The following is a 16,235-nucleotide window of genomic DNA, read 5'->3' as shown; positions in this document are numbered from 1 at the left end:
TGAACTGTCCGCAGTGTTGTTCACAATGGACGGAGTTCGGCCCTTTCAAGCGGTTAGATCAACCGGAAGTACCACTTGCGCATCGGATTAACGATTTTCCACGTGGTTTTGTCTGGACTACCGAATGGTTGCGATAAAACGGCAGTTTGTTCGTGCGACAGTGTTATTTACGAAACCGCGCGTGCCGCAAGGAAAAAATAACACAGAAAAAAGGCCGTAAAAACAAACTGTCCAATTTACACGCTTCTATTCGTGCTCGAACGCAGACAATAAATTTCGTGGAACCAACTGTTAATTATTTTTTGTGCTTTGAAGTAAAAAATAGATTTTGTGAAACTTTATACGTATTATTTACCGTATGTATCAAAATGATATAAAAGACCATCTATCAAATAAAGTTTTAGATAAGTTTCGTTTGTTAAAATACATACGACATCTTTACTCGTTCATTTTCGATTACTATTATTTTACTGTTGCGCATTTACAGTGGATACAATAGGTGATCATTATTATAGATATAGTCTGTGTACATACAATTTATTTTTTACTTTTCAATGAAATAAGGTTATTAAAAATAAGTTTTCATTTTTGCGTTTAAACGCAGATAAAAGTGTGTAAATTGATATTTTATTTTATATTTTCCAAATCTTTAAATCAATCACGTTTTTGTTCACGTTGCAAGAGTAAATGTTTTGTGTAAAATACAATCTATTTCGAATGGCTGGTTCTCGATAGAAACAAAACAAACGGGAAATCAATATGGTTGATGGTTTTCGACATAAAAAAACCCATCTACAGCTAATGCTTCATTAAAAATACATGAAAGCGTAAATTCTCAACCAAGCCAAGGATATGGTAACTTTGCTAATACTCGTTAATAATTAAAGTATTTAAAATTTTAAATAAAAATGTTTTCAAATTTTTTAGCACTATTTCATTCTTTTATTCCTTTTTATATTTCATTAGTTTTTGTTTAAAATTCTTTTTATACAGGATGTTCAGCCAACCGCGGGAAAAATTTTAATGGGAGATTCTAGAGGTCAAAATAAAACAAAAATAAGGAATACTAAATTATTGATAGAGGCTTTGTTAAAAAGTTATAAACGTTTAAAGTTCCACCTGTACTGAATTTTTTTCTCCAAAGTGGGTAGGATGTCGCTGGTATGTCTATTCACCAAAAACTATTGTAATTGTCCCCTGCAACTGAAAATAATTTTTTTAGAACGATTTGAAACTTTTAATTTCATTGAAAAATTTATCCACTTATTGAATTTTTTTCTCAAAACTGGATAGGATATAGAGGGTATGTCTATTCACCAAAAATGATTGTACTTGACCCCTCTAGCTAAAAATAATTTTTTTAGAACGATTTGAAATTTCTTTTTCGTCAAAAAATTTTAGCATAATCGAATTTTTTTCTCGAAAGTGGATAGGATTTCAGGGGTATGTGCATTCACCAAAAATGATTGTAACTGAGCCCCGCAATAAAAAATAATTTTTTCAGAATGATTTGAAATTTTTTAATTCAATTTTTTCGTCTTATTTTGGCCTCTAGAATATCCCATTACAATTTTTCCCATGGGTGGCCGAACCCCCTGTAAATCGTTTGTAGGAGTTTTGTAAACAGCCGTGTAATATAATAAATATCTATCTATGGCAAATAAAAAAACTATTTATAAATATTCGAAAAATTTAATACGAAATGCAATGCAAGCTATTCGTAATGGAATCAGTATTCAAGAATTTAATCAAACTTTTTTGTTTTGTTTTGTGTAAAATAATTGTTTTGTATTCGTTTCATTAATTGTAATTTGTTTTGCATAAAATAGTTATTTTATATTCATTTCATTAATTGTAATTTGTTTTACTCTTTTTATATCTTTTCTGTACACAGAGATAAACATTCCTATTTTATTTTGTGATAATATAGACAGACAGTTTTAATTATCTACATATTTGCAATATTTATAGTGATTTACTACCGGTATATGAAAACTTGAAATTACAGCATCACCGGCCGACTACTGATAAAAATAACACTTTTGCGTATTTTTAAATATATCAAATAGAAATGACTATATCATTAAAACAAGTATAACATATTTCAAAAGTGCAAACTTGAACGAATTTAATGGCACACAAAATATTTAGAAAATAATATATTAAGAATAAAATGCATAAGGTGAACTTTCATAGCACCTTAAAAAACTAGCAATTGACAAAGTTACCCTATGTGCAAAATTTCTGCTTCTAAGATGTTTCTTTCTCGAGATACGAGCGATTTAAAATTTGGAACACATATTATGATTTGAAGAAAAGCGTTTAAAAATAAGACGTTCGGCGAACCAAACGCGAGGAAAAAATTCTTTCCTTGAATAAAACTTACGTAACGATTATGGGTGCACGAGTACCGTGAAAAAGTAACATTACGAAACACAGTATTCCGTAATGAAAGTTTCTGTCGACAAGCTGGCGAAAAAAAAAAGGCCACAACGGTAAACATTTCAAAACGATTGCGAAACTTTGTTGGCAACGTTAGAAACAGACAATTGTAATTTATATCATCGAAAATACGTGTGTAACATTACAATATCAGCAAAAATTAGAATTAGAATTTGCAATCCTAGGATTTTTTAGAAAAGAAACTCCGACAGTAATAGCAAATTTTGTACATACGATATTTCATATCTATTTTCAAAATGAAACACTGTACACGCAATTTATTTGTCATAATAGTCGTCAAAATGTTTTAGTTAAATGCTTAGTTATTGTCAATAGTAAAAAACACCATTTATTTGTTAGTAGTTCTAAAATCATACACTTAATGCTAAACGTCGTAATCTATATCTTTAAAGTTAAGCACAATATTGATTAATAAAATTCGATTAGTCTTTATATTTATATTTTTGGAATTGTCTATCTGTATTTGTATTCTCGTATAATTAGAGGACTATAATGTCAATTATTATAATATCAAAATTACGAATTTTAAAATTAACGTTTCTTTCGAATTGACACCACAGTCTACTGTATCTGCTAATTCAACTGAACTTCGTTTATTTTGTATAATTTTTAGGTTAAATAATTACACATTTCGGACTCCCTGAGGCCTGTAGAAGCATATCTTATAAAAAACTTTCATTGTCAGTCAGGTCCAAAGGGCAATTTCTACCATTACTCTTTATACGATTACTGTCATTTTTGAAAATTGAACCAGGTCTAGATGATTCGATGTGACAACCAAGGGTTAAATCTCTTCAGAATACGCAAAAAAGAATCACATTTTCCATCATGATAAACGTAAATTCTCAAATTCATCGAATCGTTGTATACGATTACAACGAAGTGGAAAACCGAGATAACTCGTAACTCGACCTCCGCGTTTGATTTATTAAGCACTAGATATCTCATAATCCGTAGCCCAGTAATACGATGATTCGACTTCCGTGCATATCCGTCTCGCGTATCTCGATTATTCTGTCTCTGAAATTCCGCGTAACAAGACGTTCTCACTTTCTTCCTGCCGTTTCAAACTTCCGTCGACTTGGCGTGCATTCTTGTCTCCCTCGGTGTCTCGAATAGTCTCGATCGGTTCTCCCCGCGGAATTCCGATGTCCGCGAGCCGACGGAAGAAACTTTGCTCGACGTGGCTTGCTCTATTTCCATCGTCGCGGAAATCCATGCAACGGTGACGATCTGACGGAGCTTCAGGGTCCGCGAGTCGATGGAAAAAGGGGGCAGCAACCGCGATGGGAAAGTTTGTGGGACGAGTGGTGCTCCATTCCCATCGCTAGGAGCGAGCACCATAATCTGCGCGCAAGGGACACTGTGCTGATAGAAACTGTGGAAAGAGAGAAACGATAGGGGTGCGAGGAAACAGGAAGAGGAGAGGAAAGTAGAGACGACGGAACGAAAGGGCCGTCAGCCTTGGCTGCTGCGTGGTCCGTATCGATTTACCTTGTACCGGGTTTCTCCGGCGTTTCCACGTTACTCTCTGCCAGTATGCTCTCTGTCCTCCCATGCCTTTCATCGGTCCACGAGTCAAAAGCCACAGACCGACTGATTTTATTTCTTCCACTCTTTGCGCGTCCACTTGTTTTCGGAGGATCGCGAAACGTCGTTTCCATAGAAAATTTCACTTGGATCGAACATTCCCGCCGGTATCTTGCCCCCTTCTTTCGAACGAAGACGCTGATAACAGTGCTGTACAATAATACAGGGTTCAACTGAGAACAAGGTGATTCTACATGAAAAAACAAATCGAAAATCAAGAGTAACATTTTTCCATTCGAAGCTTCGTTTCCGAGATATAGTAATGATTCTTAAAATGAACATCGCTCCGGAATTGGCGCATTCATCTTTCGTACAGCGCCGAAATTCGACACCAGCAGATGTTACAGCGATATCCTTGAGTCGCCTTTATCTTTTGCTGATTTCATCTTTGGTCGTAGTTGACAACCAAAAAAAAGAGAGTGAGAGCGAATGAGATAAAAAGCATTGTTTTTTATACAAATCGTCAGCTCGTATGGTGTTTTAAATGTTTTTGTCACTAACTTCAAGGGGGATCCCCCAGTTGAAAGGGACAGAAATGTTAAATTTTCGAATCACGTGTTCATTTTAAGAATCATTACTGTACTCCACTCAGGCAGTTTATAAAAGCAGATGAATTTTAAGTCTGTTTCCTGTGGTAACTATTAAATAGCGTAACAAGATCTTTTCAGCTCGTGTTAAGCAACATCTTGTCTTTATTATTGTACAAGATTTATTACTTTAGTTTATAAAAGTTATATAACGTCTACTACCGATATGTTTGGTAGCTGGTTCACTACTGGCTCTAAGGAGGATCCCTCCCAGTTGGGAAGGATAGAAATGTTCAATTTTCGAATCACATGTTCATTTTAAGAATCATTACTGTGCTCCATTCAGGCAGCTTATGAAATCAGGTGAATTTTGAATCTGTTTCCTGGGGTAACTATTAAGTAGCATAACAAGATCATTTCAGCTCGTGTTAAGCAACATCTTACCTTTATTGTCGTGCAAGATTTATTACTAGACTGCGGATATTTATGCATTTATGGGAAATTTTAATTTTCAAAAAATTACAGAATTCAGTTAATATGCAAGAATATAAGAAATACTTAAAGTAAGGTACGAATTATTATATCTAGGGGTTGAGACATCCCTCTACAAAGCTCCAATTTCATTAATTTTATTAATAATAATATGAATTTGTATGAAGATCCGCAGTCTATTTATTACCTTAGCGCGTTTGCAAACGTGAATGCTATAGCAGTAATTTTCATTGTGATTCAAAATGACAAGAATGCTATAACATGCAAATTTATAAGCCACGTTATCATGCATTTTTTGAGATTATTATGCACTTTAATGGAATGGCTAACTGGTTCATGGAGTATTTTCATTTTATTTTATCTTTGTGTATTTAAAAATTTTTTTTAGCTAGCACATTGCGTAAATTAAGTAGAATTGCAACACTTGACGTAAATCACCAGTTCACTTTCGCAGCTCGTTACAATTGTTATTTTAATGATTTTAATTATTTTACCGATATGTTTGGTAGAATGTTGTCAGCTGACATCCGATAGATCTCAGAAAGTATTTATCCGATTCACTCGAAATTGGTACCCATTGTTTTCTTCTGGCATGTAATTTTCTAAGGTTCATTCAATATTTTACATGAAACTGTTTAGGATAATAGTAATTGACCTTTACTCTATACAGGGTTTTCGATCACCCTTGGAAAGAATTTTAATGGGAGATTTTAGAGGCCAAAATAAGACGAAAATCAAGAATATCAATTTGTTGATTGAGGCTTCGTTAAAAAGTTATTAACATTCAAAGTTCCGCCCCGTACTGAATTTTTTTCTCAAAAATGCGTAGGATTTCGGGGATATGACTATTCACCAAAAATGATTGTAATTGACCCCACAACCAAAAATAATTTTTCCAGAATGATTGGAAATTTTTTAATAACTTTTTAACGAAGCCTGAATCGAGAAATTGATATTCTTGTTTTTCGTTTTATTTTGGCCTGTACAATTTCCCATTAAAATTTTTCCTAAGGTTGGCCGAACACTCTGTATAGGGGACCGATACAACTTGTAAACGTGACACGGAGGGCCAAAATAGTGTCTGTCCAGACCCGTGCGAATTATATAATCCTTGTATCCGTACGGTCTTGTATCTAGTTCACCGAAACGCGTAACACGAGAATAATTTTGCATTTTGTCGTACACTCTAGGGACCTGCCTAGATAGAGCTATAGATAGAGGCTTTCTGCTCGGTCCCTTGACGTTCAAGCGCGACGAAAAGCAAATTTCCTAAGCTGATAACCAATAATTGAAATACTGATTGCGAGGTGAAACGTAGCTATTGTAATTTATATCCCATTTTCTTCACAAAAAATTATGCAGGAACTGATATATTGTTGGCGTTGATTAAACCTCTGCGTTGAAATGACGTGCGTGTCACGTCATGTGACTTTGATGGTCGATAGTACAGCGATGCTTAGGAAACTGATCCGAATTTTCTCTTGAAAATTGGACGTTTTGTTGTCCTCATCAGTTCTTGGAACTGGTTTCCCACTTGTCTCGGTGGTCAAGTATGTTCATATTTTTAAATCTGTGAGATATCGATGTACCATGTTTATGCATCTCTATCTCACTTTCTGAAAAAAGGAGAAATTTCCTGGAAAATCTATCTCCCTTCAACTTTGGCCAGTTTTATTCCCGAAAGTAGGCCATTATCCTAGGCATTAGTGTACTCGATGTAGTAAACAAACGATACGTACTGTGCTTACACGAAAAGAAGGCTAGGCTGTGTTGACATCCCCACTCTAGCCTTCTTTTTGCGTAGGCACGATACATTTATCGCAAAATTTTCTTAGTTTAGTATTTACCACAATTTATAACGCATACAAATAATAGTAAAATAATTTCATTAATTTTTGATAAGTGATATTTCTAGCCATATTTAAAAATGAAAAGCAACAATGAAGTCTGCACGATCGAGGACATTTTCCTAAAATTGTTTCATCCAAAAAAGTTGAAAAAGCCCTCAAAGAGCCTAACTCACTCACTCACTCACTTCATCTAATACTTTCCAAAAATTGTCATTTTAGATTCTCGACAATCATACTTGCTCGATATTTCTTCTACACGACCTACGTTACGCGATATACTCGTGCATCGACTTAGCTAATAATGACAATCCGAGTCCAAACATATCTGCTTTGACCTCGGTTAATTGTTAAGGATCCAGTTTCTTGGCAAGACATTGTCTCCAAGGAACGGTCTCCCAATAGAAACATCGACCTTCCACATTCGAAATCAGAATAAGCCATCCTTGTAATACTACCTTAATTATGAAACGTTAAACTCGGATTGATTTGCTACAACACACGCTGTCCTCAATATTAGGACAGTATGCTATACTACGTTATTTATATTTCTAACAAAAAACAATATCGACAGGGAATACTCAAAAAAATTCAATGTAAACGAAACTTGTTTATATCTTAGAAAAAAACTAAAAATGCATGCCTTTTTGCTTCACGAGTTTAAACTTGATAATTCAGCCTGCAGCTACAACAAAATCAACTTTTAATGTTGCGAGGAAAATTCAATGAATGAAAGACATTAGAAAAATAAATCATACGATTTAAGAAAAGCAATGAAAGGCTAGAAGACGAGTCATTTTTCAAGGCGCCTATGCGTCATCAGGAATGAAGAATTATGTGAATACAGATAGATGACGGATGTCAGATAGAGAGTTTCACCACATCCTCTCTTCGAACCTCTAACAATTTTAGAAACAATGACACTGTCAAACTAGCCTTTAAATAATTTCACAAAAAATTCCAGATTGGAATGTAAAAGCTTGTACAATTGTATTTTATTATTGATAAATGAATATATATGAATATTTAAAAACATATTTTAAGGAAAGTGCGTGAAAAATTGTGCACTTTCGGACAATAGTTACTGTATAATTGTCCTAAAGTCATTAAAACACCACCTCAGTCTCGGGATTTAAATATAACAGAAAATACAGGGTGTTTGGCCATTTTCTTCTACTTTATCTTTATTTTTAACTAGAGCTAACAATGTTTTAACTCTTCCTTTTCGTTTTGTTTTCTTCTTTTTATTAAATCTAGCACTCAACTGTGTGTATGGTCATCATAAATAAACCACATTCACAGTTTCTTTAACTTTAAGAACAATTTATACAGGGTGTTCGGCCACCCCTGGGAAAAATTTTAATGGGGAATTCTGTAGGCCAAAATAAAACGAAAATCAAGAATGCCAATTTGTTGATTGAGACTTCGTTAAAAAGTTATTAAGTTTAAAGTTCCGCGTGTAGAACGGCAATCTGCAAACAGCTGCGCACGCGTGATAGTGGTTCTCACTCACAAAACTGTATGGCTGTCGCTACGTCAGCTGTTCACAGATTGCCGTTCTACATGCGGAAATTTAAACGTTAATAACTTTTTAACGAAGCCTCAATCAACAAATAGTTATTCTTGATTTTTGTCTTATTTTAACCTCTAGAATCCCCCATTAAAATTTTTCACAGGGATAGCCGAACACGTTGTATACAGGGTATTTCACCTAACTTGACCACCTTAAATATATCGCTTATTTTGTATGATAGAAAAAAATGTCAAGGGGAGAAAGTATTCTGTTCGAAGGCGCCAATACGGTGATGGATCGAATTTTTTTTTCAAGGTCATTTTTTTCGAGATTTCAAGGTCATCGTATTTTTTTTAAATGGGACCACATATTTTCGCTACAACAGTCTTATAGCTTATAAAAAGACGAATCCAACGATGTGCGATATGTTGACCTTCACGTGACCTTTAGCAAAGGAATTATGAAATGTTTGTCAGTAACTTCAGTACGCGTTTGGAGACGGTAAATGAAGGAATTTCAATTTCATTGAAACAGTCTTAAATTAAATGTTTATTTTAGAAGGTGTTCAAAATGTGCACCATGAACCTGGATACATTTTTGGAGGCGGTAAATAAATTCTTGCTGAACATTTTTCGGTTGTTCTACAGTAATTGATCTACATGCATGTAGAATCCTTTGTCGCATGTTTTCTGCTGTTGTGGGAATATCATTGTAAACTGTATTTTTTAGGTGCCTCCACAGAAAGAAATCAAGTGGCGTAAGATCCGGCGATCGAGCTGGCCAACAAATTCGTGCACCACGTTCTATCCAACGATGGGGAAAAATTCTGTTTAATACATTGCGTGCGACGAGTGCATTATGAGCTGGACAGCCGTCATGTTGATACCACATCCTTGACCGATATTGTAATGGAACTTCTTCTAGCAATATGAATAATTCATTTGTTAAAAAATCTTCATACTTTCGACCATTTAATGTTCCTTCGATAAAGAATGGGCCAATAACTCGGTGGTTGATTATACCGCACCACACATTCACACTCCATGGACGCTGATTCTGAATTTGCCTCAGCCAATGTGGGTTTTCCGCAGACCAATAGTGCATATTGTACTTATTTATTTGCCCGTTATTCGTGAATGTGGCCTCATCGGTAAATAATACATAATCAAAAAAATTTTGGTTATGGTTCTGCACTTGATTCAATGCCCAGTTGCAGAAGACACGTCGTTTTTCAAAATCGCTATCATCAAGTGCTTGATGCAACGAAACATGATATGGATGGAACTGGTTGCGATTCAAAATTCGCCACACGCTTGTACGAGACATGGCAGACTCGGACGCAATCTGTGAGCAGCTGATATGCGGGTTTGCTTGTACTGCAGCTAAAACTACGATTTCAGCTTCTTCGTTAGTTTCAATTTTAGTACGATTACGTTTACGTAAAACGACACTGCCTGATTCAGTAAATAATTTTACTATGCGGTCAAAATGTCGTCTGGAAGGAACGCGACGATCAGGATGTCTTTCTTCATACAACCGTTGTGCATACGTTGAGTTCCTTCCTGCTTCTCCGTAGATTAAAATCATTTCCACTTTTTCTGCTGTAGTGTACATGATGGAGAATCTTATTACACTGCTATCGATACCGCAACTTGTTGTGTACGTCGCGGCTTTTTGACAACGCGCTATTGACCCGCTTCGGTCATTCCCCTCTTACAATAATAATGCTTGTAAACATACTTCAACCGTTGAAAGGAGAATATGAATATCTATTTATAAGCACCAGAGACAATTACACGGTACACTGTTTCAATGAAATTGAAATTCCTTCATTTACCGTCTCCGAACGCGTACTGAAGTTATTGACAAACATTTCATAATTCCTTTGCTAAAGGTCACGTGAAGGTCAACATATCGCACATCGTTGGATTCGTCTTTTTATAAGCTATAAGACTGTTGTAGCGAAAATATGTGGTCCCATTTAAAAAAAATACGATGACCTTGAAATCTCGAAAAAAATGACCTTGAAAAAAAAATTCGATCCATCACCGTATTGGCGCCTTCGAACAGAATACTTTCTCCCCTTGACATTTTTTTCTATCATACAAAATAAGCGATATATTTAAGGTGGTCAAGTTAGGTGAAATACCCTGTATAGGACGAATTAAAAACTAGAGTTCGACAACATTACGCATAAACAAAACTTAAGAAACGTTGATGGAATGTGTAATAGATTGAAAGCTGTAGAAAATAGTAAAGGACATTCAGCAAAATATTACTTGCATATATTTTTTATGTTAATATTTTAAGTTTTATAAATAAAAACAGATGGACAGCTTTTAGAGTGACCCTTTATAGTGCATTCAAGAAAGACGAATAAATTTTCCGTGAGCCACTGTACATTTTTCAAAATTAATAATGTATTGGTACTTTCGAACGTCCGTCGTAAGTCGCGAACGAAGATAAAGTTTCAGGAACACTGCTCTAAACAGTTTCGAATTTCTTAGCGTAGCCATCTTTTCGTGTAAATTATCTTCATTGTGTATAAAGAGAACCACTAAAGTTGGTCAAAACCACCTTTGTATTATACAAACCATCGTTTACCTCAAGGAACTTTGTTAAAAACCTTTACTGTCTTCTTCGTCGTTTCTACGTAACTCGATTCCGTAGCACCAAAATGGTTTTATCGCATTAGGTGAGGATAGAGGTGGCGAAACCAAGACGTTTCATCCTCGTACTATAGCGTCGCTAGAAATACCAGGTTCATTACCGCGCTTAATGCAACAACAATGTTCATTCCCGGCGAGTAAAAGCACTGAGGATTCATCGTTGAGTCCATTTCTGTTGCAATACTAGATTTGGGATCGTGTTTCCGCAAACGAGAACCGCGCTAGTAAATTAACGCGGTGAGAGAGTTCGTCGTTCGTCGTTTGGCGAAACACTAATTTACATTCTGGATACTTTCTACTAGTTTGAGTTGGCAGCCTACATTACCCCTTTCGATGGTGTAACTAGAGTTTGTGCCATTGTTCCTTCTTCGCCAGAGTAAACAACGTTCTTTAACACTAAACCTATCACGATCGGTTTTTCAAATTTCGTTTAGAATTTCTAACATACAATGCTATTTTAGCGTCATTTAACTTTACGACTTTTCTTATATCGACTTGAAACAAGTTTCATATTTAAAGAGCTTTTCAACGGCTATCCTATGAACGTAACAACCATTCTAATTTATGCTGCCTTCTACGTTTATTTTCACATTTACTTTAACACTATACACACGAAGAAGTTTTGGCAATTCCTGTTGATTATACGATCTGCATCATAAATTGTTTATGTAATTGATAATGAATTTCAATTTGAATACAGGATGTTCATTTTTTCGTAAATAATGATTTTCTCCGGAATTAACTATTGTATCGACTTGAAGCAATATTCGTTTACAAAGGCATTTCATAAATTTTATTTTAAAGTTCGTAAATTTTCTGTATGAAGTTAAAGTATTAAGTATGCATATTTAGAGTAAAATTATTGAATATTGTTGTACAAATTTTTAAAATGTATACTTAAGAAAAAATATACTTTCATAAAAATATTTTTTTTCTATACATATAATGCAAAAATTAGAAATACGTTGTCTCGTAAAAAAGAAAAAGAAAGTCATGTGACCGATCATGGTAAAAAAGTGTTATAATCAACAACTTCAAGCATCTCGTTAATAAAAATCGATCCATACACTTCTTCACACCATACAAGTACGCTTGTTGATCTAAAGATTTGACAAATGTATTTTTTGTGCTATACCTCGTCCTGTATGCTCATTGTATTGTTATCCATAAACTGTTCCGCTTGATTATTTATTCGACGAGAAAAACTCGCGGTTGGGCGAAGTCATATCGTAGAAGTACCGTGTTATACGAAGATTGATTGTATGTTTACTAAGGTTTTTTTATTCAGTATGGTGTGTACCATTTACCACATAAATGCTCAATCGTTTTTTTTTTTTGCCACCAGTTGTATTGTCGGTAGTTTTAATTGTCCAAACGACCAAGTTTAGTTAAAAATAGGTGAATTTTGGTAGACCGCAACAACTTGAATAGAGAAAAGCGTGAGCGGAAAACCGTGAGCGGAAAACCGTGAACAGTTCCCTGATTCTTCTACAAACGAGGGGCATTCGTTTCGTAAATTATGCGCGGTGCCCGCGAAGTTTTTGTTTACCTTTTAACAAAAGCAACGCCAGAACGCGAAACCTATAGATCAGCTTTGCTCAACTTGTTCGAACGTGCGAGCTACTTTTTTTAGTCGATCTGCCCGTGTACACAAGAAAAAATACAAAATTAGAATCTGATTTCAATGTTTATTAACCTAAAAATATGAAGAGGGAGCGTGTTAGGCCCACTAGTCAGAAATTCTTAAAAATATGCTATTTACCGCGCGTAAAATATTTCCTATGTGTTTAGAATTGATGACTCTGATTTATTGAAAGTAGTAATAAAAAAAGCGAGGGAATAAAAATATTTATTCGAACGAACAATTAACTCTAGTAATTGTGAAATATTTTACTCTCTAATTGGAATTTAAACTATTTATGTAAGAATAATGGATAAACAGTTGATTGCCTTGATTCGTCATTTAATGTTTACTTCTGAATTTTTACTGAAAACGTTCCATTAACAAAAATACATAATTCTATTTAAAAAAAGAAATTGACATGCATCTCCACCAAGAAAAAAATTATTGATATCAATTCATACCAATCTGGAAACCAAGCAAAATTGGTTTAATGCATTTTTTCTATCGTCAAAAGTAAGATTATTCAAGTGGTTTGAATTAGAGTGATTTGAGAACACCGTGTTATAAGAGGGTTGAATGCGTTCGTTTTATTCATAAATCCCAATTAAACTGTGAAATTAAAATGGCAAAATAGAATTACAACAACGCAAGATACAATCAATAGTTCATTGTAAAATTATGTATTCTATACCACGATTAATATCACGCGAGCTTATCCTCACTAATAAGTGGTCCGTGAATGATCCGTCAATTTACGCTCATGCATATATAAACATTTATATAAATTTATTTACATACGTAATGCATATGCATTACATTATAACTGGTTACCAAGCAACGAAAATAATTGTAGAGATTTTCCATTGTATATTTTCATTTACAAAATACTGTGCAGAAACTCGTGCTGGATTGTTAATAAAAGCTGATTTTATGAAATAATGCTCTGCAGAGACAGGTTAGCAAATTCCATTAACCAGTTACATTTGAACCTGCAATGTTGTTTTCTTCGTCACAGAGCAGAAACAAATGTCATTATAACGGCCTAGTTATTAAAACCAACCACTGATCGAAACAGTTATAAAACTCTTTTTAATAAATACCATTGATATAATTTTAATAGAACTTCCATTTTACAAAGTTCTTACATTACACGTTCCAATGAGAATAGATAAATTGATGTTGTTGAGATAGATAGTCTTAAAGAAAACTACAAATGTAATTTAAATTAAGTTGAAACAAGTACACCAATGTTAAGTAGTTGCATATTATAGTTCCATTACATGCTCTGCTATTCTAATTATTTAACAGATTGGTATCTTACAAAAAACAATTAATTGTGACAGGGGGAATCATAAAGAATTAGATTCAGAATCTGAGCAATACAGAATAAAAGTTAGATTGTGACGACACTTCACGCACTCGCCAGCAGAGGGCTACGCTCTCTCGCAAGTACTCGACCGAACCCTGGGAAAAATTTTAATGGGAGATTCTAGAGGTCAAAATATGACGAAAATCAAGAATACCAATTTGTTGATGGAGGATTCGTTAAAAAGTTATTAACGTTTAAAGTTCCCCCCTTACTGAATTTTTTTCTCGAAAATGCGCAGGATATCGGGGGTATGTCTATTCACCAAAAACGATTGTAATTGGACCACCTAGTTAAAACTAATTTTTTTAAAACGATTAAAATTTTTTATTTCGCCGAAAAATTTCAGCATCTACTTGAATTTTTTTCTCGAAAGTGCATAGGATTTCGGGGGTATATCTATTCACCAAAAATGATTGTAATTGCCCCCTGCAACCGAAAATAATTTTTCCAGAATGATTTGAAACTTTTCAATTTTCAGAGTAACAGACAGTTATGGTCAGACATTATATTTTCAGTAATGAATTTTTTTCTCGAAAATGCGTAGGATTTCGGGGGTATGTCTATTGACTAAAAATGATTGTAATTGACCCATGCAGTAGAAAATAATTTTTCCAGAATGATTTGAAATTTTTTAATTTAATGTTTCAATAACATTTTAACGAAGCCTCAATCGAGAAATTGATATTCTTGATTTTCGTCTTATTTTGACCTCAAGAATCTCCCATTAAAATTTTTCCCAGATGTGGCCAAACACCTTGTATAACAGGCCTAGGACGAAACGTTCCCCTCTTTTTTTAGATTTTTTTAAGTGATAAAGAATTCATATTCAAATTTTAACTCTGGAGAATTGGTTTTGAAAAAATTCAAAATACTCTATGACATTGAAACTTTCATTGCAAATTTAAAAAAACAGCAGCCAAAAAATAAATACCGTGTCCCTTATTTTCAACTACTCCAGACATTTGAACAATTTCGTCAACATTCATGAATGTGGGAGGAAGACGTTTCGTGGGCATTCCTTATAAGAGTCTTCAAAAGTATTAGTAAAAGGTTGGTACGTGTTTAGATTATCACCATTTCCACCATCCTACGAAATTATATCGTGTAAACATAGCGGGAATTTACTCTTACGCGACAGAGTATGTTTTCTCGGTCACGTACGCGTAATTTGTGAAGCATCTACGTGTACAAAGGCGCAGTAGAGGGTGATATTACTTGCTCAGACAAATTCTGGACACCAGCGTGTCGTAACGAAGCGGCGCTCGAGACCGGGTGCACACACTCGGTTACGGGGAAAACCAGATAACGAGAGTGAAAAGGGTCGACGCTTGCGCAGACCAATCGCGTCCCGGAACCCGGTTTGCTTCAGCCTCGATACCGTTGCTTTCTTCGTTCTCACGATATTTCCTTAATGTCTTTTCGCACACCAGATTCCCGCGTTATCTCCCATTTGCATTCGCAGATAAAATATCGACCGAGTAATAACGTTATGTTTAGGAATACTTTAAAGAGATAGTGCACCAGTGTTTCCATCTTTTGATGAAAGCATCTTAAGAAGGCATTCTAGTTTGAATCCTTGAAAAAATCGATTTCTTCTTTTTACATTTTTCTTTAAAATACAATTTGAAAAAAATGTTTACAAAACCTTACGCCTGAACTTCTAAAATCAACGAAGTTATGGCCGTTTAAAGGATGTGATGGTTAAAAGCATTTTCCTCGAAAGTATGTTTACCAGAACGGTGTCCATGATATCTCAAAATTTACTTGACCAATTAGACTAAAATTTTAGAATGTTAGAATAAACCAAAAATTGTTACGTTTTCTATTTTTTTAGGCCCTCGATATTAAAAAGAAACAAAAAAATCGATAATCAAACTTCAAAGTGTTTCCATTTTTTTAATTATCGACTTTTTTCTTTTGCTTTAGTACCCCCTATAGTCAAATTCGTATTAATTAAAAATCTTTCACGTTTCTCCATTTCAAACAAACAGAATCGCCGAAATCATAGACACCTTGAGACGACCTTTTTTAAAAGCGACTATGTTTGACTACGTTTGAGAGTAAACAATGCCACCAATTTTAACTTGCATTCGCTCAAAAAATTGTAAAATGTCATTAAAACATATATAAATAAACCTTGT

General features: G+C 34.5%; 1 protein-coding gene across 1 annotated transcript in view; it reads right to left on the bottom strand.

The window, feature by feature from the left end:
* Positions 1-16,235, bottom strand: part of LOC122403301 (diacylglycerol lipase-alpha) — a 239,797-nt gene that overhangs the window by 108,320 nt on the left and 115,242 nt on the right. The gene's annotated exons all lie outside the window — the stretch shown is intronic.

Source organism: Colletes gigas, unplaced genomic scaffold (assembly GCF_013123115.1).
Source record: "Colletes gigas isolate AHSC1104 unplaced genomic scaffold, ASM1312311v1 Colletes_gigas_Sc00048, whole genome shotgun sequence".
NCBI lineage: Eukaryota > Metazoa > Arthropoda > Insecta > Hymenoptera > Colletidae > Colletes > Colletes gigas.
The sequence above is the reverse complement of the archived record's forward strand: the minus strand, read 5'-3'. Positions and strand labels throughout refer to the sequence as shown.